We start from the raw sequence: 27,088 nt of genomic DNA, 5'->3' as shown, positions 1-27,088 counted from the left end.
AAAGCAGTTGAGAAATTCTATACACGTTTATGTCCATATTAGAAAGTATAAACTTGGTCCAGTATTTTGAGTTTTCGATGCTCATTCAGGTACAAAATACACAGGGCAGAACTTTTACGTAACTGCTTTGTATGAGAGGCATCCTCTTCTCTTCCCAACCTACAGAAAACAGTATATTTAACTCATTAGTTTCTTTAATGCTTGTAACTTTCAATGTCTGGGGACATATATGTAATTGTGTAGAAGGGTGTATAGACATGTGACATACATCTTTGTAAAGACATTGATGAATTCATCACTGTGTAAGCCAGCGGATATTGATGCCCTGCCCAGATACCCACACTGGCCCCTCCTTAGTGATCTCTCCTGGGCTTCTGGTCAGCTTCATTCTCTCCAGCAGCACTTACCCATGCCTACCAACTTCCTGACCTCAGGCTCTTGTCCTTGTAGAATTTGACTCTCGAATTCGTGGGGCTCAGAATAACTTTCTCTGAAGGTAGTAGCTATGAAACGCCCTACACCAGTGCTTCTTAACCTTTCACTTATATGTGAATCATTTAGATTCTGATTCAGTAGTTTCGAGTTGCCCATAATCTCCCAGGTGATGCTGAAGATGATGCTCCAAGAAAGTAAACTATAAATTTTCTGAAGATAGCAGCTGATTCTTGTTAATGTCTAATACAATGACTGCCAAGATGAATGTACTTAATACATCTCTTCTGAATGAAGTTAACTTTATGATACCTCCCTACCCCACCTCACCCTCATTGCCACCCCTGGAAAGGGGTGAAAAACTTTCACACTTTGAGAAATTCATGGCCCAATAGCACTCTGGATGTACCTCTTGTGGTAGAATCTGGCTAACTGATTACCACATACATCCTCTTTCTGAGTAGAGAGAATAACTACACTTCCTGGCTTCTCTTGCAGTTCGATGTGGCCATATGATGGAGTTACAGCCAATGGGATGTGAGTAGAGGTGGTGTGTGTGCATCTATTTCCTCTTCTGCTGCTAACCACTACACCTAGGAGCAGAATAGACTAAAAGAGGGAAGGATCCTGGATCCCTGAACTCTGTCTTGGAGATGATTTACACACTGATCAATCATCCATTTTAAAATATGAAATATTATGAATGAGAAATATTTACTTCATATTTGAACCAATATGTGCTTTTTTGTTACAGTAGCTAAAATTAGCTTAAATTGTGTATCTTTCTTATAGATTTTACATTTTACTGTAATTGTTTCTTATATTGAAATGTGAGCTTTCAAAGGGATTTAAATTTTTTTATCATCCTATGTATATTACAGTGACTGACTTACAGTAGGATATCAGATTTCCTTTATTAATTAGTAAATAAAGATGATGTTTTTATTTCATCATTCACCTTTCAATTTATAGAGCACCTGCTGTAAATATCATTTTACTCTCTTGTTCCATAAAAAAGAGAACTGGAGAAAGAATAAAGCTAATTTAATTATGCATAGACTTTAGTTTCTTTCTTTGGGGCATATATGGTAATGAGTAGGGGAAAGGGAAAGATATGCTGCAAGGGTGTCTTTAGCTTTATTCCGTGGCATGTGTGACCTTTCCGTGACAGATTTGATGTCCATGAGAAATACGATTGTACTGAATGAAATAGGGGTGAGAAAAAGGGTGTAGAGAAGGGAGGAGAAGCTTCAGTGAAGGTGAATGGGCACTGAGCACAATGAAATGGAAAATTATAAGATAGATTAAGGCATTAAAGATAAAAACGTGCATACATATATAGGAAGCATATATTATATGTTGCTATAGCTGGCTATACAATCTACCTTTTACATAGGCTTACTCTTGTGTGGCACTGTGTTAGACTTTCCATACATTATTCATAATCTTCATAACAATTTTCATAAAGTATTATCTTCATTTTACAGTCCAGAAATTAAGTTTCAGAGAGGATACATGAATTATCTGATGATTTGAACTCACATTCATCTGGTTTCGAAGCTCAGTTTTTTCCTGTTTCATTACATAGTGCAAAAAATGTGTTTAGGGAGGTTTTGTGATGAAATATTTACAACAATATTATCCTGAAAAATCCAGGCCTTGTGGTTTTTGTAGGTACTCTGTGGAACTTTATAAGCAACCAAACTAGAGAACTACATTGCTTGGATTACTTGCCTCTATGAGAGGCAGTCACACTGGATGTGTGAAATTCTTTGGGAATGGATGACGGAGTAAGGGGCACTGTTTGGGAATCATCACATGCTTGCTGAAACAGACGCAGAAATGACATTATTTGTTTTTTCACCAGTAAGGCAGGAGAGGACTGTGATGGGCATTATTACATCAAAACTTAGACAGGGTATTAGGAAGCAAAACCTTAGGTTTCTTGACTTCTAAACCTCTGCCTTTCCGACAGACTAGGCCTCCCTACACTTGGAGATGTGGGTCAGACATTTGCATGGCCTGTGTGAAGAAGTGGCTTAACGGCCATTTTATATTCCTTTAAATGTTAAACCCTTTCACAGTATATTCTTTTGGGTTGATCTTTGAAACTACAATCTGGGTACAGGTACCTCAGTGTATTTTCTAATAGATCTAACTGTACATATTTTTTATAAGGAAAGTCAATGGATCCCAAATTCTGAATCTAGCTTCATTATCTTATTTTACAATTTTGTTTTCTAAATAATCCATTGGGAAATAATTCCTTACTGAGTCCACCATGAATTTCCCTTGCATTTTTCAATAGCCATTGCAAGTCTCATTCTGAAATGTAATCTAATGAGTTCTTAAAGTAATATTCTTTCCCTCTTTCTAATTGCAACATTATTCCTACTTCACATAACACTATTATGTTTGTATTATTCCCAAACTGCTTTGTGTACGTAAATCTTGTTGTCCTCATTGAATTGTAGGAGCTGGGAACATATCTTGCTACTACATGTAAACTTCTTGAAGGCAGAGCTTTTACCTCTATAAATTCCTGTAGCTCTAGAGTACTTGCACATGTACTAATTACATAAAAATATTTGGCCAAATGAATTTTACTTCTTTTGAAGTCTCATATTGCTTGGTACAATGTTAGGTCCATAGCAAAGTATCTACACAACTGTAATCCCCATATAAGCAGTCTTAATTTTTCTTTGCTGTGCCCTAGCTCTTAGCACAGTGACTGGCCCATCGAAGGCACTCAGTAAATACACGTTGAGTAAATGAATAGATGTTATGAATATTTATTGCATGGTTTCCCTGCATTCCCCTTCCATTCCTCTACATCTACAAAGGAAATCTCATAGATCAAAGCTTCTCCATTTCTAATGTGCATATAAATTGCCTGGGGAGCTTGAAAAAACACAGATTCTGTCTTAGTAGATGTAGAATGAGTCTGGATTTCATAAGTGTGGGCAAGGCATCTCTAACTACATCCCAGGTGATGCCCCAGGAGTCTATAGATCACATTTTCAGTAGCAAGGATATCAACAAGCCCCCAAAAGATGCAGGCTTCCACATTTAAGTTGAACCCTGTTACTGAAATTCAGCAGATGTATTTCATAAAATGCGTTTAAAGATCCTTATTTTTTAGCCTCTTGGGAAAGAGAATCTGGGGCACAAAATTTGTATGCACCAAGATGAGAATTATATAGTTATTGAAATATCACCACCAACAACCAATCATCCAGATCTGCTACATAAGTATCGATCAAATTTAATTCTCCTCAGTGTTAGGTCTGATGAAAATATAGCCATAAATGTAAGGGGGAATCCCAGAAAGGCTGACATTTGAAGACCAACTAATGATGTTGCCACAAATTTTATGTGTATGACAAAGAAGCAGTAACAATGCTGGGAGAAATTATACAGGAAGATTATCAACAAGAATTAAGATCCCTAGCTATTGAAAAAGGAAAGAAAAAAAATCTGGTGCTGTGTGAGAGATCAGCTCAGCTCATTATTCATTTTTGAATTTGTCTTACTCCTGATAACCAAAGAATGTCAAACTAATTGAAGTGAGTTAAAGTCTTGGGACCAAGAAGAATTTGAATGTAAATGTTTAGCCATAATTGTGCTATAGAGTAGATAACAATTTAAAACGATATCTTGTTTTTTAGATACTTTATTTCAGGTGCAAATGTCTATAACTCACCATACCCAGCACTTAAAGAAGTGTATTTATTAGCTGTCATTTGATGACCTCTTAGCTCCTCTCATAAAATAATCTTTTACAATTAGGGCTGTTGTCTGTCCTCTAAATATTTTTAAATGCTAGTTGGCAAGCTCCATGGTATGCAAGGTAAGGTAGAAAATAATAGGTTCTACTGGTTATTAAGCAGTGCTATGTTGTAGTCAAAAGTCAAAGGGCTCAATTCGGTCATAAAAGGAGCTGATTTTTTATTTGTTGTTATTGCAATAGAAACTGTAGTAGTCATCATTATTGCTACTATTCTGTAGAAAGACATTCATTTTAGAAGCTCTGAGTACATTTTCAGAATGTGTAATCAAATTTACTTCACTCATTTGTACATATCATAGAATATTTTGAATATATTCAGTAATGCCTTGATATTGACTCTCATGCATGCAACTTTACACCATACGCAAGATGTAAATATACCAAGACCGTGTCTGAACAGAGTTTAACAGATAGTTGAGTAGAATAGATCTTAGGAGGTGATAAAAATTAGATATGTCTGCCCCATTTTCGTCTCATATTTTTTGTCTCTGGCCCTAAATCTCTTTCTGGTCTTGATCATCGCAAACTTCATTCTCCCATTAATGAAACTTGAGCTATGAGAGAGAGATTATGGATAAAAAGAAGCAAAGACAGCATTAGTGTATTAGAAGAGTTGGTGGCAAAAGGAAAAGTGCAGGTGAGGGGGAAAGCAAAAGGTAGGGAAATTTAAGGATTAGAGAAAAGGATATCTCGACCTTGAAGAATCAGGGTAGGGGAAAGAAAGTAATCTGGATAAGGAAAGAAATAAAGCCAGTTTTAATGTATCCCAAAAGTCTCAAGACAGATTAAGACTTATTAAAATAAACCACAATAGCAGCTTTTATCCTCTTCCACCCACTTTAACCTCAAAAACAAGTTCCTTGGAGATTTCGGTTATTGGATTAGTCATTATCCTAGACACTACTCGTATTATAATTCTTGACAATTTCAATAACTATGTAGACAATCCTTCCAAGTTCTTCACCCCCATGCCTTGACCCTTTTTCAGTCTTAAGCCCCTTCCTCTCAGACTGCTATCATCATCTCTCCAGCTCATACTTCTAGAACCATGCCTGCAAGGTTCCTTGGATATCACAAGATCATGTGACTTTCTCACTGTCTTTCACTTCCCTCAAGTCAATAGTTCCCTCCTTATTTAGCTTAATTCCATTGTCTATCATTAGAATACATTCATACACTAGCAAACATTCTTCATTCCCTTTTCCTTCTCTTTCTTTGTAATACTAGTAATTTAACAAAACTTCATCTCTGGTTAATTCTAACTCTGCACTTACTCTTTATCTGCACTCCTGAGGTGAATATGACTAGAGAAAAATACACAAAATGCTTCACTATTATTCTCAAACAGCTCCTATTTCCCTGATCTGTTCACTCTCTCACTCTCCAAGATGGTTATTTCATAACTTCTTCTCTGTCTAAAACTTCTGCCACCTCCTATCCAATCTTCTATCTCATCTCATCTCATGACTTTGCTTCCCTATTCACTGAGAAAATAGAAATAATCAGAAGAGAACTTCCATAAGCTTGCATCACTGTGTTTAACTAACTTACTAAAGCCTGTGCCCATAAACTCTGCCTTTCTTTTTGTCACTGTGGTCCATATTCCTAAGATTAACCTTCCACTTGTACTTTAGATACAGCATTTTCTTCTCTATTGGAAGATCTCATTTTTCCTTGCTATTAAATTATTCCTACCAGCTTAGAAAAATGATGTTATTCCTTCAATTAAAAACAAAAAAATTTTTTTGGCCTTGCTTCCCTCTCTAGCTACCTTCCTCTCTTAAATTCATTCCAAGTAAAATTAGTTTTCTTATAAAAGAGACCCCAGAGAGCTCCCTTGCTCCTTCCACTATGTGAGGTCACAGAGGGAAAGCAGCTGACTCTGAACCAGAAAAGGGCCCTCATCAGACACCAAATCTGCCAGTGCCTAGATCTTGGACTTCCCAGCCTCCAGAACTGTGAGAAATAAATTTCTGTTATTTTTAAGCCACCCAGTTTATGGTATTTTGTTACAACAGCCTGAAAGGCCAAGACAGTCTCTTACCTCTGACCTCCCTGTTTCATTCATTTTCCCACTATGTTTGATCCTCAACAGCGAAGCTATTATTTAAAAATATAAATCAGGTGATATTACCCTGTTCATAACCTTCTGATTGCTTCTAACCTCATTCCAAATAAAAGAAAAAGTCTATAATGTTTACAAGGCCCCTTGGTACTTCTTTGACTTTCTTTCTTACTATTTTCTGCATTGCTTTGCTCTATTATTCCTTGAATATTCCAGGCTTATCTCACCTTGGGGCATTTATACGGTTTGTTTCTTCTGCATGGAATAGACCTCCTTCTAGATAGCCACATGACTTACTTTTCACCTCTTTTTCGTCTTATTTCCCAAGCCACCTTCTTATGACTTCTCTGACCAATCTCAAATTGAAACCCCTGACCTCTCCATTTCTATCTCCTGCTTTTATTTTCCTTCATGGTATTTATCAGCATCTGATACTATTTGTTATTATTTGCTTTGTTTATTATCCCTCCTCTAGAACATAAGTATTTTCTATTTGTGAACTATTGTATGCCCAAGAATACACTTCTAGGTCCCTAATGAGTATTTATCAAATGAACAAGTAAAGTACAATTCTGGTGTTTTTCCTTGTGAGTAGCATACAGTATAAGGAAAATCTTAACTCGAGGTACTTTTGCAAGAAGATTCTAAGTTTATTAAATTAACACAGCACTAAACCATCCTAATTAAATGAGAACTATCCAGCTGGTTATCCAGCTGTTTTCACGGCTCACAGTAACCCACTGTTTCCAATCTCTCCCTTTAGTTACTAGAATGGTTTTAGGATCACTGGATTCCTGGTAACTAAGCCTGGGTCACAATTTCACTGCACAGGCTGAAAAACCATGAGACAAAAGATTTCGTTTAAACGTAGAAACCAGTAGAAAATGGGATCCAAGATTAAAATTCACTTTCAGTAAATTGTAATCAATTGAGTAAACAGTACTCAATTGAAATCGATCAATTCCATATCACGTAATATATATAGTAGTCACTAAAAACACAAATAAGTTCAGTCCCTCAACACAAGAAATGCCTATGTGCTCAATTTCTATTTGAATCTCACTTTCTTCTATGTAAATTTGGGAATATTTATGTAGATATTTATGTAGAAAATATTTACACTGTATTTTGACTGAAAATGCATGAATAATTTATAAGCATACCTAATGCACTGTCAGGAATTTAGGTTATCTTTCCTCCTTTCTATTTTTATTGTTTGCAATGATTTTAATACTTCTTGTGGAGCAAAGTAGTTCTGTGTTTTCTGTCAGAATTTCAGCCAGTATCAGTCAGGTGAGAGAGGCTTTTGGTTGGTGTTGTTTTCAGTGGGAATCTACTTCTTGCCTCGATGCTGATATTAGACTTGGAGACTGACGTTAGTGGCCTAGAAGAGGCCTGGGTACTACTTTATTTGTCCAAGGTAATAAACGGTAGTCTTCCTACTTTTTAACCTTCCTAAGATGAAAAAAAGCAGAAAGACCTAGATTCGTAGAGCTTCACATAGAATGTAAAGGAAGGGAAGAAAGAAAGGAGATGCTGGAGTCTTTCAGTACAATTTTATCATTCTGAAGATTTCATTGAGATATTGATACAATTTATCTTCCTATGCAAATAGAATTTGGGCTCATGGGTATTTCTCTCTTGAGGGACTGAACATATATGTATTTTTAGTGGCTGCTGTGTGTTTTACCCGGTACAGAATTGATTGATTCTAGTACTGTCAACTAGAAAATGAATTTTCCTGTTAATAACATGATGGCCAAGTCCTGCCTCTCCATCTCTCCTTTACCTTAGCTCCTTGTGCGTTTGACCATTGTCTCAAGATGTCCTGAGGCAGAGGATAACCTTCCCACTCTTACTGTGGTCTGTCCTCTCCCCTAGGCCATCTTGGACTTGGATCTCCCATTCCCTAGTTTCTCTCTGTAGATCAGAATTTTTCCAAAGCCTTTAACCTCAGCTTTCTTAGCCACTCTGCGTTGTTCAGGAGTTCAGCTGCATGTGTGTGGAAGAACGTGGCTGAATATAGCCTCAGGTAGGAGGTGAGAGGCAGGGGAGTCATGGGAGACTGGGCTAGGCAGGAAGACTGGGGCAGGAATCCTGGTGCCGAGTTGGTCCAAGCAAAAGGTAATCCAAGAGAAGTAAGATGAGTACTCATACCTTCAAAGTTTATGAGAGTCATCATTTTTTAGTAAGAAATGATGAATAATGAAAAAATGCTCCCAGAGAAAAGTGTTATGGAACATACATATATGAGCACTACCAAGTGAGAAAAGACAAACTAAATTTCACTTGCCTATTTAATTGTAATCTTGAGGGCTCACTGTGGTGTGCTCTGCTTCTATGGGACGGTTAGCTTTCAGTGAATTTTCTGGACATGTGTACTTGTTACAAACACTTTAGCTAATTATTTCTATCTCTCTTGTTTGTGCATATCTTGGCTAACATTATAGAAAACATCATTTCTAAGGAGAAATTGAGATTTGTATTTTTTTCTGTTTTTAAGATTGTGTGAAGGAATAAATGTCTAATTTTCTCTTGCAATGCTGTATCATGTGGGTTTTTAAAAAACCTTCACACAGTATGAATGAAAAACCAGAATGTTAGAAACTTGCTAATAATATAGTACTAATCAGAGTTAATTATGTGTTGAATGAATAATTGGTATGTTAGATAAATAATATATATTAGTTTGAAATCAGTATCCATTCCAAAAACATCTTTTGAGCATGTCCTGTGTGTTAAGTGGTGGAGACGAGAGAAGCATTAGATAGGGCCCTGCCCTTGAAAAAGCCCACTGCAGTGATTCTTGGAGCTTAGTGTATGTAAGAGTCACTTGAAGAGTTGACTAAAGTAGAGATTCTCAGGCTCCACCCAGAAAGATTCTGATGCAAAGAGAGTGAGAATGAGCCAGGAATCTACATTTTAAATAAATATCTCAGGAGATTCTAATGCAAGTGGTCTTATTATCATGCTTGGAGAAATGCAGGTCTAACAAGATAAACAGATGCATGAACTGGCAAATTACAAAATGCAGTAAATGTTCTAGCAAAGAGATGGTAATTGATACCCATCAAGTCTCCCTATCTAAAGAAGTCAAGGAGGGTCCCTTAAGAAGAAAACATTGGACTAGGGTCCTGGAGGGTTAATCAGAGTTTTCCAGGTGCAGAAGAGGATGAAGAACGTTCCAGATCTCGGGCAAAAAAAAAAAAGTGTGGGAAATGTGATGGTGGCATCAAGAGAACGGCATGACACTCATTGTGAAAGGAACAACCCAGTGTATGGAGGGCAGCAGCAGAGTGAGGCCAGAAAATAGGTTGAATCCCAATCCAACATGTTTGTATATTTAAAACTATAAGCACTTGGTAATCAAAAGAGACTTTTGAACAGGAGCCAGAAAGAATCAAATTATGTCTGTGAGCCAAATCTCTCTTTCTGCTTGGTAAAAGATGGACTGGAGAGATAAGAGCCTGGTGGCCAGCAGAAAAATACAGAACTGTGGCAATAATTCATGAAGTGGATTACCTTCCAACCCTGAAATGACACCAACACCCACCCATTTTCTCAAGCAAGATACTTATGAATCATTTCTGATTCCTCCGTTTTTCCCAACTACCACACACCATCCAACAACATCGAGTCCTATTGCTTATACTGAAACATTTATACCAAATCCACTGGCTTCCATTCACATCTGCTGCCATCAGCTAGTTCGATTACACTTCCCTCATTTGAACTCCAACAGCCTTTTAAGGGATCACTAATTCCACTTTCCTCTTAGTAGCAAGAGTAATAATAAACAAGTGAATTACATTGCATCAATCCTTTGCTTAGAATAATTCATTTCCTGTCAAATCTATCTAGAAGGGAATCCAAATTATTTTTCAGGACTTCAAGATCCTGCATCATCTCACTATGGTTTTTCTCCAAACTAATCTCACAGTACTCTCTCCCAAGTTCATTTTCATCCAGTCACAAAGGTCAGCAACATTTTCCCACCTCACTACCTTAGCATAAGTTTATGCTATCCCCTTCACTTAGAATGGTCTTAACTCTAAAGACTCTCACAAAGCTGTTTTATGTTTATCATTTAATTTATGCCCAAATGTTCCTTCCACAGAGTCCGTCCTGACCATCCTATCTGATAGTAGATTTTGTGTATTCTTATTCTTCTCCCCTTGTTTGTTTCATGCATGAAAATTGTTAAAATGTATAATTGTTTTCATTCATTTTCTTGTTCGGTTGTTTTTTGTCTGTCTCCTCCACCAGACTGTAATCTCCGTGAGGGCAAAGATCATGTCCTTTTTATGTATTCTTGAATTCCCCAGGGTAGTGGTTAGAAAAGAGTAAATGCTCATATATATTTATAAAAGAAATAATGAATGAATGGATTATTGTGATATGATGGAGAGATAGAGTCATCAGTGCATTAATGGCAGTTAGATGCTCAGAAAGTCAGTGAGATCACAAATAAAGCATGTGGATCTAAGAGGAGTGTGGACAAAATATAGAAGGAAAATCCTAATAATTATGGAGCAGACAGAAAAGAAGGGGCTTGCTAAAGAGGGAGAGGAGGCCATCAGTGGCTTGAGAAAAGAGAGAGGACTGATAGAAGATAAGGGGGTAGCTACAACATGCCACATGCTCTGCTGGATCTCCAGCACCTAGCATAATGCCTGGAGTTTAGTAAGTACTCCCAAAACATTTGCCCATCTATGAGATGAAAGATAAAATAAGAATAGATTCAACAATACCAAATGCTCGGAGGAAACCAAGAAAGGTAAGGTGTTAGTAATTAAGATGCTACTGGCCACCTTAACAAGAACATTTACTTTCCAGCATACTATAAAATGAATTTGTTTAATCCATTTATTTCTATTGCTTGCTTCCTCTGCTAGAATGTACACCCCATGAAGTCAGGAAATCTTTCATTCTTTACTGGTGATACCAAGCTCCCAGAATAATTCCTGAAAAAGGCATGGAGATGAATATTGGCCTTTTCTTTAAAGCCTCAGTGTATATACAAAAAGAATTGTTTTTAAGAAAGCTTATTTCTTCAGTGAGCCCAGATAATAAGAACATCACTATATCATCAAATCAGCCCATTGTTCTACCAGTGAATCAGTTGAATATTAAATGATTCTAGGACTTGTGCTCAATCATCCCCACAGATTTACTGTGTGATCTGGAGATAGGTTTAAATGTCAGCAGCCATTATTTATTGTTCAATCTGCTCAATGCAAGTCAGTCCTTTGAATCTTTTTATGCAACGACAATAGCAAAGACCAGAGGGCCCTGTTTTGTCTTTATCATCATGACACACACCCCTTCGTGCTCACTGAAGCTATTGTAGATAATATTATCTCCCCCTCTCTCCACTCTCCCAATTATTTAAGGCCAAAAGAGACAGAAGTTTTATGCAGATCAAGGGTTCACTACCCCAGAGAAATCTACAACAACCTTTTCTAATCAATGTGACTAGTCTCACAATTGGCAGATTATTGTCAAATGTAATTTATTCATTTTTAAACTTAGACTATGCTTCTAATGGCTCTATTTTCTTTCTTCGCATTTTTCTTGAGCTTTCCTGAGAAACAGATCTGTTTATATCTCCTAGACTTAACAGAGAAATGTGAAATGGCCTTTCTCATGTGTCTGGTGGTTGAACCCTCTTGTAGTTCTGAATATGTTTTTCAACTACTTTAAAAAAAATTAACTCTAAAATTGGACAAAGTTTTAAATTGACTCATGTTGATTTATATTTCTCCATGTTGAAGAAAATGCTACCTGCTAATAGACTATGGAGGTTTGGGATAGCAAAGGGGAGGGAAGGCAAGTGAGCAGGATGGTGTGAGGAAATGGCAAGTAAAAGGATTAGGAGTGATGGATGCACAAGAAATTTAGAAAATACTTTGGAGGGAGAAATAACTGACTGTGAGCGTGTTTGTACAGAGAGATTGAATATTTTAAGACTAATCATTTATACCTATGATTTTTAAATAACAGGTGTGCGTCATGTATTTAGATGTCAAAAAACTATTGCTACAAGTGACAACAGAGCCAAAAGGATTGCAATAGCAGGACATCAATTCATCAGGACTGCAGAGGAGAGGAGGCATATGTTCTGACTACTCTCCATTGATTGGTCAGCTGCTGTTTCCATAGCAATCCATGTACAGCTCAGACATTTTTTTTCCCTATCTGCATTACCTCCATTACATAGCAAACAACATCAAGATTAATAAACAGACATACTTGGTGAATGTAATCAGACACTGAAGCCACTGTTCTCATGGCTGATTTTCTAACTGTAGAAAGTTACAGTCTATATCACACTTCAATCACTGACGAAGCAGCAAAGAAATCATATATTTTGTCATATTGTTGGGAAAAATGACTTCTATCTAGATATTTTCTTGGACCACACCCATATGTTTAGGAAAATAATGGAGTGTGCTTTAAGCTGGAAAGAGTGAATCCACCAGGGTTTCTTCAAATTTCTTCATTTACATGTATATTTAGACTTGCATGTAGAATGAGCACATTTATTTAAGGTGTGGCTGGCATCTAAATAGTTCTTTCAGACTATTTAAAACTATTCCTCTGCATTGTGAATCTGAAAATGTAATAATTGCTCATCCTCAGAAACTTGAACCGGAAAGATATTTTTCGTCCAAGTAGCTTGATGCACTGTTCTCTTCTCTAAATGCAACCAAAAATTTCTGAGTCCTCATTGTAGTGGAATTTGTTGCTGTAGTGGAAGTGGCCATCTGCTTTCCATTTACTCTGCTTTTGAAAACAGTACTTGGTTTATCTTTGGGGAAATTATTCCATCCTTTACTCTGAGGTCATGTACTTTGAGGCAGCTAACTCCATTCCCAGCTCCAGGGGTGGGTAACAGTTTAGCTCAGGAATGACATATCCGGGTCTAATGTTCCCCTAGCAATGGGGCCAAGAATGGGGTCAAGGCCAATCCAGGAGGCAGGACCAGAGTTAATAGTGGAACTTTTGCCTGAGCAACTGGAAAAGAGGCAAGAGTCATTTTGTGGACTTTGGTCTGAGGGAATGAATCTGGAGCAGCTAGAGAGAGAACCTTCCTGGGAATGAGGCCATAAAGAGGAGAGCAGAAACAGGAAATCAAGAGAAAGCTGTAAAATGGGAATCATAGTTGTATTTTCTTCATACAATGTTGTGAAAGTTAAATGAGTTAGTTATATAAAGTATGTAACAGTCCCTGACATGTAGAAACTGTTCAAGAAATGTTCGCTATTATTGATATTAACATTGTTTAAACCCTTGGGTCAAACCGTACCTAAAGTCAGGCTTTATCCTTGGTCATTTGAGTTATATGAACCAAAAACTTTCTCCTACCTCATCCCCTCAGTTTTAATTGGTTTTCTGTCTTTTGTAACTGAAAAAAAATTTTTCTCTCTCTTTATATATATAATGTGTATACAATACTATATATTATATATATGTAAGAAAGGAACATACATCAATCTAAAATTTGTATTCCTCACTCAGCTATTCTACTTACAGGCATATATCTAAAATGTGGGTGACATTTATGCACAAAGACAGTCATTGTAGTGTGAAAATATAATAACAAAAAAGCTCAAACTCCTAATTTGTCAATAAAAAACAGGAAAGATGAAGTACTTTAAGGTCTATCTATAGAATCATGTTTGTGCTGTCGTTAAAGTTACATCCAGTAACTATTTTTAATGTGTTGGCTTCTGATGTTGTGATGTTACGTTAAATGAAAAAAAACAACAGAACACACAGCATGTATTTATAGTATGTGTGCATGATCTCAAATATATTAACTAATTATATTAAAAAGACTGTTTTCTCTGTGTCTTGGAACTATGCGTCACTTGTTTTCATTTTATTTTTCAGCATTTTATAAATTATATATAATAAGCACTTAGTATTGTAAATATTATTTATCTATACATTTATAGATTTTACATAGTCCAAAAATAGATTTGCTGTTATTTTAGATCTATATTTAGAAAAGGGAATTTTGGCAAATGAAGAAATAAAAAGAACATTTTGAAGTGTTCTCTAATTTCATCATTTTTGAGATTTTATTGGAAGTTCAGGCTGAGAAGTTGTAGCTTACTCAACATCTCCATATTTGGCAGACATTTAAGACTCAGAAGACATGGATTTGAATCATATTTTTTAACTCTATTATAGCTTTTTTTTTTCTGTACGCAGTAAAAAGTGGACACATATCTAAATTTGCATCTGGTTTCCACAGTAACTGCTTTTTGGCTTTTAACATTAGGCATCACCTGTTGTTCTATGGACAAACCTCCAAATAACATCACAGGCTACAGAGAGGAAAAGGGATGCACACACTTGTCTAAAATAGCACTTCTCTTGTGTACTGTTTCTCACTAATAGCCACAAAGTATCATATACCTAAAATATCAAACACACTATCATATACCTTTTTAATATGTTTGTACATATAGCAACTGCATTTTATAAATTTAAAATATTAAATGTTTACTCTCATGCACTGTTATGCCAATACGAATCTCACAACCAAGCATAACAGAACATTACAGAGCTGCAGAACTATGCTGTGTATTTTACGTGATACTTGAAGATTCTGAAAATTACAACATAGTTAAAACACAAGCTCTCTGGTTTTCTAGATTTGCACAAGAAAACACACACAGAGTCACACTTCTAAATATATCAAGTTATTTTAGAAATTGTGCAAACCCTTTTTCTCTGATTCCTTTTTAGTCTTTCCTATTTGCAAGCAAACCAGCTGTTGGGGAAGACTTAAGGGTTTTCCTTAATTAAGATGATTTCTCATTGCTCTGATTTAAAGACCCTGAATTATAATAGGAGGAGTCTCCCTCCCTAAAAAGACTTGTTTTGCAAAGGGCAAAATAATTTTCAGAAACTGGCTTACTTAGGTTTTATCATCCCTTGGATATATGTGATTAAACTTTTAAGGTCAGTTAGAAAAAACCTCACATGAATTATGAAAAAAAAAAAAGATCAACTGCTCAAAATAGTTTATAGCATATATTATGAAAGAATGTGGCTCACAGTCTAAAACAATCAATTTAAACAGGATTATTTCAGCTGTAAATTGAGTATATGTATTATTTTTTATTTCTCTATTTGCTTCCCAACATCTAATTTTTCCTATCATCAGGTTGTTAACGCAGCCTCCTATCAATCCAGCATCTAAGTCAGGAATTCTGATCAGGTTCTGTCTGTCAGTCTTAACCTCTTAACTTCTGATGTTCATGTTGCTTTTGTAAATGCAGAAATCCCCCCCCCACCCCCACCCCACTATGCCTTTTTCTCTTCTTTCCTCTCCATTGTGAAGCAGTGGAAAAACGGTTTTTTGTTTTTTTTTTTTTTAAGGCTAACAGGACTAGTTCAAGCCCCAGCTTCACACGTATGTTGGTCCATTTTCTGCTGCTTGTAATAGAGTACCTGAAACTGGGTAATTTATAAAGAAAAGGAATTTATTTCTTACAGTTATGGAGGCTGAGAAGTCCAAAGTCAAAGGGCTGCATCTTGTGAGGGCCCTCTTCATGGTGGGGACTCTGCAGATTCCTGAGTTAGCAAAGGACATCATATAGCAAGGGGGCTGATTGTGCTAGCTCAGATCTCTCTTCGCCTTCTTATAAAGCCACTAATCTTATTCCCATGGTAACCCATTAATCCATTAACTAATGAATGGATTAATCCATTCATGAGGGCAGAGCCTTCATGACCCAATCGCCTCTTAAAGGCCCACCTCTCAGTACTACCACATTGGAGATTAAATTTCAACATGAATTTTGAAGGGGACAAATATTCAAACCATAGCAACAAGCATTAGCCATGTGACTTGTCTGAGCCTCATGTTTCTCTGAAGATAGAGGTAATAAGACCAATTTCACATAGTAAAGTGAGGATGAAATATAGCAAAGCATATATTACTAAGCATGATACTTAGGAGGCACTCACAAGTTTTATTTCCCTTATCCTTCTTTACTTCCAAGGTTTTCCAAGATCCTCAGTTGGAGGTTAAAGCAGTCAATTCCTGGTACCACTCAGAAACCCGCAATTTTCCCTTCCATACAGCTGCTACATGGCCTTTGTCCTTATCTCCACTTACTTACTAACCACCGAGGTAGTGCAGCAGGGTGACCCCAAGGCTTCAGGGAAATGAAATGCATTTCTTTCTCATAAACAGTTACAACCTGCTGGTTCAAATCATGGTAAAGCAGAATGTAACTTCCAGATCCCTGAAAAGAAGCAATCAAAACAGGATTAAAGGAGATGGTATTTGCAAAGTGCTTAGCACAGTGCCCAGCATACAGTAAATGCTCAGTAAATGTTATCCCTTCCCATGGATTATTTTTGGAATGAATGGCTAAATAGGTCAGTAAGGGCACCACAAGATGTTTAGTTGAACAGTATTAAATGAATTAATAATAATGATGACCATGAATATGAAACCAGTTTCTGGTTAAATAGGAATTTGCAGAGATGAAATTTCAGATGAAACATAAAAGGTAGGATATATCATTTCTCTCAAGACAAAGTGGTAGATTAAATTAAGGAGAGATAGAAACCACAATACTTTTACTTCATTCACAGCTGAAGTCAATATAGAATGACTCCCCAAAAATATTTCATCTTGGATTTTAGAAATATGATTCTGGAACATAATAATCTCTAATGTGAACAAGAGTGAGAGATGAAATTGTTCTGAACTTTTCATGATAGCTTCAACATTCTGTCAACTTTACCATTAAAACAGAGAGAAAAAATAGATTAAACAGAAAAAGCTGTATTGCTGGTCTGAAAGCTGTAAAGATGAAAGTTACTCATTCCACCCCCAAATCCTCCCACTGTAGTCTGAAGGAATATTGGTGATAAGAAAAATATTATAGCTTGCTTAGAATGATAACATTTAGCTGGGCATTATGGCTCATGCCTGTAATCTCCCAGTACTTTGGGAGGCTGAGACAGGCAGATCTCTTGAGCTCAGGAGTTTGAGACACACCTGGGCAACAGGGTGAAACCCCATCTCTCCAAAAAAAAAAAAAAATACCAAAAATTAGCCGGGCATTGTGGCCTATACCTATAGTCACAGGTACTCAGGAGGTTAAGACTAAGGATGAGGATTGATTGAGTCCAGGAGTTTGAGGCTGCAGTGAGCCATGAGTTCACCACTGCACTCCAGCCTGGGCAATGGGACTAAGACCTTGTCTAAAAAAAAAAAAAGGATGATAACATTTTAGATGTCAGAAACATCATGAAGATACTCCAGATCAGAGACTCTTAATGTGGAGTGCATGGGATAAATTTGGGGGAGTGTCTGAACTCTCTGAAATTATGTGCCAAATTGTGCAGTGTGTAGTGTGAGTGTGTTGGGGGAAAGGGGGTGTGGGTGTGGGGGTGTGTGTATGTTTGGAGAGAAATAATTTATTTATTGAAAGTCTAAAACAGTAGATGTAGCAATCCGGGCACTGATTTTGCTTTTTCCCTAGATAAGACTGTGGCTGAGCTGATACCATTTGATTCAAGAATAAAGAACCAATTTTCTGTAAAAAATTTTCTTAACTGGAAGTTCACAGGCTGTTAGTGTAAGCTCATCAATGGAGGTACAAGCCTTGAATATAAAGGAGAGTGACACAGCAAGAATTCCCCCTCTTGGATCAGGTGAGATTCTAATTTGCACAAATAGTGTCATCGGCCCCCTGTTCGGCACTTTAGGCCCAAGAGAAACTACACTGAGATTGATTGTATCTACTTCTGCTTTGTGTGGCCACCTCATTTCTCAAATATTTTGTATTTTTGGGAAAATAAGTTAGAAATCCAATCTAGCTTTGCAGAGGATTCCTGCCTGTGTATGGTCACTTCTTGCTAATCTGTAATATTGCAACATACATAAATCTAAGGAGAGAATCGGTGGCTTTTATCAGATTCTCAAATGGCACTTGACCCAAAGGGCTTAAGAACCATCTAGCTATAGGAATAAAATAATTTTACAGATATGAAAAGTGGAGTCTTAGAGAAGTTAGGAGATTTCCCTCAGAACAATTGGCAGAACCGTGACTAGGAAACAATTCTATCTAGTCCCACTTCATCGCTTTTGCCACAAAACCCTAGGAGAAACTAAGGACTTTAGAGGCCTCATGGGTGATCAGGTGAGTTAATGTTAACATCACATCACTCTAAATTAGGACTAGGATGTTATTCCATGGGTTGTGTTTCTCCTTTTCCTTAGTCTTTGTTTCAGAAAGAGCATGATAAACCAGGGTAATCAGATAACTAGACAACAGTCAAAGCACCAGGGACCCATGGAATCTTACACAGATATATAGGTATATGAATAGAGTTGAAGATCCTCTGCTATTACTCAGTGAATAAACCCTAGGCATAAAAACTAACATGTCTCCCTCTTGGTTTTAGCTGCACCATGGAATGGCTTTGACAGCCAAAACTATTCTAGTGAGTTTATGCCTCCATCTCCAATGGTCTTGTCATTTGTATCTCTAATGAGATTAACCCACTGGACTGTTTCTGGGAGTATTCCAGGGAAGGTCACTCATCACACTAACAGAACCTTTTTACTCAAACAACATCTCAACCCAATGGTTTTTTGAGGTCTCTCCTTCTTCTAATAGCCTGCTCTTGGTTTTGGTGCCCTCTACATTTGTTTTTCTTCCTCTGACATCACCACCTCTTTCTGCTTGGGCTCATCTTTCTTGCTTCCTTTGATTACCCATCTTTCTTCACAGATTAAACGAGTATCCGACTGGGGTAACTAAATCACATAGCCTGATAAATAATTTCTTGAGCTATTCATCAGCATGGCAACAAAAAGGGTTTCCTGCAATATAATATCAGGCATCCTATTCTGAAGTCAGACAAATGGCCCATTTTGCGCAATGTTCATGTCATACAGAGTCACAGCAGGATGTTTGTAGAAACACATGGCAGCTCTCTATGAAGTAAAATCCTAATGGGCAAAATATTCTGAACATTCTGAACTTCCCCTTAGTAACCCACTCCATCAGTTACAACATATAAATAATGTTTATTGAGTAACTACTGTATGCCAGACATTGTGCAAGCTTCTTTAAATACATTTTCTTATTTAACTATCACCATTAAATATCATGAGTACCATAATCCTCCCAATTTTACAGACGTGGAAACCTATTTAGAGAGTTTAAGTAGGTACTAAGGGGCAAAGTAAACTCAGTCCAGGTCAGTAGGCCTCCACAGATGGTTTAATCATTATGCATATCACATGCACACATTTAAATATCTTAAAACATACATATCATTAGTTCCAGTTTTAACCACTTCTTGATATTAACAAATTCCATTTTATGACTATAGCATACACTTTTTCTGTGTGTCTTTCATAAAAGGAGTACTTTGAAATTTAATAATGCAATTCATCTGGGTTAGCATTTGGTGAATGAGTCTACATTCATCCTATCACTCCAGGAGTCCCAAAATCTAATTAGTGGGAGTCCCAGAAAAAGAAAGAAGGAGATAGTAAGAAACAATTTCCTAAAGAAGTGATACAAGAATATTTTCTAGAATGAAAAGACATGAGTCTCAAGCCCACTGAATTCCCAGCATAGCAATTTTTAAAAAGATACTTCTGTCATGGAAATTTCAAACATTAGGTGTAAAAACAAGATCTTCAAAGCTTCCAGAGAGAAAAACAGATCACATAGAAAAGAAAAACTTCAAACTTCTTAGCAGACACATGCAAGAATCTGGAAGATAATGGAGACTTGCCTTCTACATTTTGAGAGAGACATGTTTGATCTGGAATTCTTTCTAGAGCTTCTAGAGGCTATACTTCACCAAAAATGGTAGATAAAACCAAGAATGAGGAAGACATGAAGCACAGGAGACAAGAAATGCAATAGTATAGAGGCAAAGGCAATCCCCAGGGTAACTGGGAAGGGAATGCCCAGCGTGGTGATTTTGCAGCAGACCTAGGAGCAACAAGTATAATTGGAGTAGCAAGACAGAGGGCTCCAGGAGACATAACATCAGAAAAAAAAAATAGAATTGACAGGATATGTGACAGGTTTAAACACATGGACAATTGAGAGATACTTAATAGAGCCATTGAGGGAGTGTGGGAAAACTAGCCAGCAGACATCTTAGCATATAAAATACATTTTTCAATATATATTATATATATATTTATTTGTGTATAATCACATATATTATATATAAATGTATATATGAGGCAATTGATGGCTCCAGAAAAACAAAAACATTGTATATAGATAAAAGTGTGACAGTTTATTAGTTAGCACAACTATAAGCCATATTTATATAGACATAATAATAAAAGTGCTAAATATGAACTAAACAAAATTAAGAAATGTGCAAGACTTGAATGAACAAACAAATAAACTTAAGAACAGAATAAAATACGTCTTGAGTAAGGAGAGGTATGCCATGTTCCTGATAAGGAGACTGGGTTTTATATAGAAGATACATTTCCCAAATGCATCTATAAGTGCAATGCTATCCTAAACAAAATGCCAAAGTGATGTTTTTAATGTAAATTTTTCAGTTGTTACTAAATTTCCAAAAAGTAAATACATGATAATTGCATTCAAGGTGCCTGCTCTCTAAAATATAAACATTTACTATAAAGTTTCAGTGATTTTGGCATCAGTCAAACACAAAAAAAAGACCCAGAGTCACATATGGGAATTAAATGACTCATAATTAGGGTGTTTAGAAGCAGAAAGGGACATACTAAATTAGTAAAAATCAAAAGAATTTTAGAGCAAACTGCTAAAGAATAGCCAATGCTAATACAGAGAAACAGACACTCCCATACATTGCGGGGACAGTGCTGCAACTTGGCAATATCTATCCAAATTCCATGCAATTACCCTTTGACCTTGCAAAGGTCTTTGCTCAGGATTATTACTAAAAATATAACATATATGGGAATATCGGCGCAAGACTTTTTTATTACAGCAAAAGACTTAAAGTGACAAAAATCTGATAGGAAGAAATGTTTTTAAGTGAAAAAGCAAAGTACAGAACAATATGTATATCATACAGGCAGATATTATTTTGTGTGCTTCACTTTATTATGCTTCACAGTTATTGTTTCTTTTATAAATTGAAGGTTTGTGGCAACCCTGCATCAAGCAAGTCTATTGACACCATTTTTTTTTCAACAGTGTGTACTCGCTTCCTGTCTCTGTGTCAAATTTTAATAATTCTTGCAATATTTCAAACTGTTTTATTATTGTTATACCTGCTATGGTGACCTGTGATCAGTGATCTTTCGTGTTACTTTGTAATTGTTTTGGGGCACCATGAACAGCACCCATATAAGACATTGAATTTAACTGCACTGTTGTATGTGTTCTGACTGCTCCATTGACCTGCCGTTCTCCCATCTCTCTCCCTCTCCTCAGGCCTCCCTTTTCCCTGTGACACAATGATATTGAAATTAGGGCAATTAATAACCCTACAATAGCCTTTAAGTGTTCAAGTGAAAGGAACAGTCACATCTCTCACTTTAAATCAAAAGCTAGACATGATTAAGCTTAGTGGGCAAAGCACGCCAAAAGGCCACATAGCCTGAAAGCTAGGGCTCTTGTACCAAACAGTTAGCCAAGTTATAAATGTAAATGAAAAGTTCTTAAAGGGAATTAAAAGTACTACTTCAGTGAACACAGGAATGATAAAGAAGTGAAACAGCCTTCTTGTTAATATGAAGAAAGTTTTAGTTGTCTGGATAGAAGATCAAATAAGCCATGACATTTCCTTAAGCCAAAGCGTAATAACCCGGAGGGAGGCCCTGACTCTCTTCAATTCTATAAAGGCTGAGAAAAGTGAGGAAGCTGCAGAAGAAAAGTTTAAGGCTAGCAGAGGTTGGTCCATGAGATTTAAGGAAAAATGCCACCTCCATAACATAAAAGCGCAAAGGGAAGCAGCAAGGGCTAATGGAGAAGCTACAGCAAGTTATCTGGATCTAGCTGACTCAGAAGATCTAATGTCGTTGATCAAGATGGCTACAGTAAACAACAGATTTTCAATGTAGATAAAACAGACTTATATAGCATTGGAAGAAGATGCCATCTAAGACTTTCATAGCTAGAGAGGAGAAATCAATGCCTGGCTTCAAGGCTTCAAAGGACATGCTACCTTATGTTAGGGACTAATGTAGCTGGCAGCTTTAAGTGGAATCCAATGCTCATTCACCATTCTGAAAATCCTAGGGCCCTTAAGAATTATGTTAAATCTACTGTCTGTGTTCTATAAATTGAAAAACAAAACCTGGATAACAGCACATCTGTTTACAGCATGTTTACTGAATATTTTAAACCCACTGTTGAGATCTATTTCTCAGAAAAAAAAAAAAAGATTTATTTCAAAGTATTACTGCTCATTGACAATGCACCTGGTCACCCAAGAGCTCTGATAGATATGTTAATGGAGATTAATGTTGTTTTCATTGCTGCTAATGCAACGTACATTCTGCAGTCCATGGATCAAGCAGTCATTTGGATCTTCAAGTCTTATTAAAGAAATACATTTCATAAGGCTATAGCTGCTATAGACAGTGATTACACTAATGGATATGGGCAAAGTAAATTGAAAATATTCTGGAAAGGATTTACCATTCTAGATCCCATTAAGAACATTTGTGATTCATGAGAAAAGGTCAAGATATCAACATGAGCAAGAGATTGGAAGAAGTTGATTCCAACTTTTATGGATAACTTTGTGGAGTTCAAGACTTCAGTGAAGAAAGTAACTGCAGATGTGGTGGAAATAGCAAGAGAACTAGAATTAAAAGCAGAGGCTGAAGATGTGACTGAATTGCTGCAATCTCATGAACAACTTAAACAGATGAGGCATTGCTTCTTATTGTTGAGCAAAGAAAATGGTTTCTAGAAATAGAATCTGCTCCTGTTGAAGATGCTGTGAACATTTGGAAATGACACAAAAGATTCAGAATATTATGTAAGTTTAGTTGGTTAGGCAGTGACAGGGTTTGAGAGGATTGACTTCAAATTTGAGCCAAATTTGAAAGAAATTCTGTGAGCAGAATGCTACCAAACGGCATTGCATGCTACAGAGAAATATTTAATGAAAGGAAGAGGCAATTGGTGTAACAAACTTTATCCTTTATTCTTATCAAACCTTCAGCAACCACCACCCTGATCAGTCAGCAACCATCAACATCAAGACAAGACCCTCTATCAGCAAAAAGACTATGTTTTGCTGAAGGTTCAGATGAATGCAAGCATTTTTGGCAGTATTTTTAAATAAGGTATATATATTTTTTGAGACATAGTACTTTTACATACTTAATAGACTTCATTATAGTGTGAACATAACTTTTAAATGCACTTGAAAACCAAAAACTTAACAGGAGTCTCTTTATTTGCTTTGTTGCAGTGATCCAAACTCATGGAACCAAACCTACTACATCTCTAAGCTATACCTGTACTACTATCTATGGAAAAAAAAGAGGATAATTGTCAGTGTATACATGCATGTGGATGTAACTGGAAGTGTACACACAGACTCTCTATATGTATTTGTTTGTCTATGTGTAAAGTATCCTTGGATGCTGATTACACTGGATTCTCCAAGCTAAGGGAATGATGGATAGCTAGGTGATAAATTTGGGATAAAAACCTTTCGCAGGTACCATTTTGTGACTCTTGGATTTTAACCATAATGCTATAAGTAAGCCAACATTTTTAAAATATTGAAATAAAATTAGTCAGTATATGATGGAATTTTTACATTGATTTTGGGGTTTGAGTTGGGTAGTTCTTTGATATCCTAGTTAAGCATCACTGGTAGGAAGCATTTCCTGACACTGCTGCTAGGCAGAATTAATATGTGCCTTCTTCCATGGCACTTTGAACATCATTCTGTTATTGCCTTTTAAATATTGTATTATAGTTAGCGATGCATAATTTTGCCTCCTCTATTAGAGTGTGAGGGCTTCTGTGGGACAGAGATAGATAGATATTCATAGATGCATTTATTAATTCACTCTTTAAGTGAGTGCTAGACAAGGTGTTATTCAACCATGTATCTTTGGTACCTGGCCTGGTCATTGACATATAAGAATTCAATGTACTGCTTTTGAATGAATGTATGAATAAATGAATAATGTGAGTTCAGCAATTTACATAAGATTCAGGATGACAGCTCCACCAAATCAGTATTGTTCATAATCCTGAGGACTTCCAAATACGAACTTCCAATACGAACTCTTCTTGCCTCAAAATTAAGCTGCAATTATGTTGAACACAAATTTCAAACCTTTGTTAAAAACAATCTCTTAATCTACCTGCAGACAGATTAAATATATTCATCCAGACACAGAAGAGACCCTAAAGTTTCTTCAAATACTATTTCATTACTTTCCTTCTTGGTATATTTGCAAATACCATAATTAAATCAAACAGAATAAACTGACATAAGCAATTAACATTTTTAGTGTAAAATATTTTATAATTACAAGTATCATGTATCATTTGGGCAAAATCTTTCCCACAATAACCCTGGGAAGTAAGAGATTTTGATAGAGATAAGTAGATAAATGCAGCATGATTCCTACCAAGTCAAACAACATGTTTGCTTGTTGCATTACTGGATTGAACCCACATGGATCTGTGCTCTAAAGCCACAGTTTAATCTGTTTCCTCTCTCAAAATAAAAGACATATTTAGGCTGAAACAGAAGAGGTAATAGAAAAATATTGGTAATCTCCAACCCAAACACCTCTGATAAGAGAGGATATGATGCGGAAGTACTGAGTCCAGTCCTAACTGACACACACACAGGTAGGGACCGACTACCTGGGTGGTGATGGGTATTTTGCTTGAAAACCATGATTGTAAGTGGCTTTTCACAGAATTCCTGGGATCTATGAAAAAGAAGATTTGTTAAAACATTGACTTTCTGAAGGAGTCAAATGGTCTTGCAGCTTCCTTTGCAGAGCTCTGTATTCGCCACTGTAGCTTACTGCAGTTTCATGGATTTACCCCTCTGTCCCCATCCCCACCTCTCCTGAGAGTGCTTCTCAATGATATATATTATCATTTTTTGTTTTTGATCCCCAGTGCTTAGCCTAGTCCTATGCAGATAATAGTACTTAATAAATATGCAGACCAAAGAATACACTTCTTATTCAAAGTCAGTATGATATAGTAGAAAGTGGTCTACCCTTGGCTCTGCCCCTAAGAAGCAGATTCATCTAACACACGTCACAATAAATCCAGTTTCAATTTATTCTTCTAAAAAACGATTGGGTCAATAGTTGACTTCTAGTAATATTTTTTATTTTAAAGTTCTGTGATTTTATGTAAGTGTGACTATTGGAGCAGGAGAGAGGTAGGGTCATGACAGATCGAAAAAGAAATAAAATCTAAAACAGTAAGGTTGTATTAAATCCTTACTATGTACCTGGAACTGTGCTGAGCAAGGTCTTTACTTTCATTTTTCTCGTTTACTCTTTACAACAGCCCTGTGATTCAGAAACTATTGAAACCACATTTCATGCATGGAGAAGTAGAGGTACAGGGAGGTAACTTGGATAAGTTCACAAAGCTAGTCTGACTAAGGAGTTTGGGCTTTTTAATCACAACTCGATTTGTACTCTACATAATTACAGTCCCAAAAAGATGGCTGGATTTACATCAACCTGAAAATGATGATCTAGCCTGTGGCATGTTAAGTACTCATGATAGATTAATAACATAATTGATTTCTTATCAGGAAATCTAATTTGTGTAACTGTATAATATCCTCCTTTTCCTTTTTCCCAAGACTTTAAAAGGCATAAATATTTAATCCTCTAGTTCTTTTTATCAGACTCACTGCATACTAAGATATGGGCAGCTCCGGGTGGGCTTAGTCAGCTCTAAGTATAGGTCTACAGCCAGGATGGATGAATTCAATATAATCCTTTCCATTAATACACCACTGTCATTTAAAATAACCAAAAGTGTTTAACACGACACAGCTTTCCTAAACTTTATTTGTGACTAAACTTTATATAGCCTTTGAATCATCACAGCATTTATGGGTTTTTCTGTTCCATCAATCCACTGCTATTGGGAGGCCTATCTAGCTTAGGTGCTGTAAAAGATACCAAGAAAGTCATGGTCCCTGCTTTCAATAAACACATCCTGCAGTGGCTTATACATAAGTGTGCAATTGAAACATACATGTTGATTGAAGAGGGAAATTATTCTATAAAATGGCAGTACCAGAACACAAATATAGATCTCTCTGTAGCTAAAGCTTAGACTCTCTCTCTCTCTCTCTCTATATATATATATATGTTCTGCATGTAACATATATATATATGTTCTACATGTAACTTCTTGGTTGAGAAGTTCCTTGATATCAAGGACTAGATTATGTACTCTGTAATGAGGTCATAGTGTCATATGCAGAGCAGAACTCAATAAATGTTGTGGATGGTAGTGTGGAATAAAGTCAAACCAAACAGTGATATTAAAGGGAAATAATACTTCCTTATGTGATGCACTAAAAAGAACATGACATTGTTTCCATAGAATTCTTGCAAAGAAAGCGTGACTGTGACCTGAAACAGGTCATGAGGAAATATCAGGCAGACCTAGGTCTAGGGTCATTCTGAAGACTATCAGTCTCCAATAGAACTTTTTGCAATGATGAAAATGTCCTATGTTTTTAGCTACACTGTCAAATTTGATAGCCACATGTCAAATGTGGCTATTGAGCACTTAAACATGGCTGGTATGACT

Source organism: Gorilla gorilla, chromosome 2 (assembly GCF_029281585.2).
Source record: "Gorilla gorilla gorilla isolate KB3781 chromosome 2, NHGRI_mGorGor1-v2.1_pri, whole genome shotgun sequence".
In the NCBI taxonomy this organism is placed as follows: domain Eukaryota; kingdom Metazoa; phylum Chordata; class Mammalia; order Primates; family Hominidae; genus Gorilla; species Gorilla gorilla.
This window is presented reverse-complemented; position numbering follows the sequence as displayed.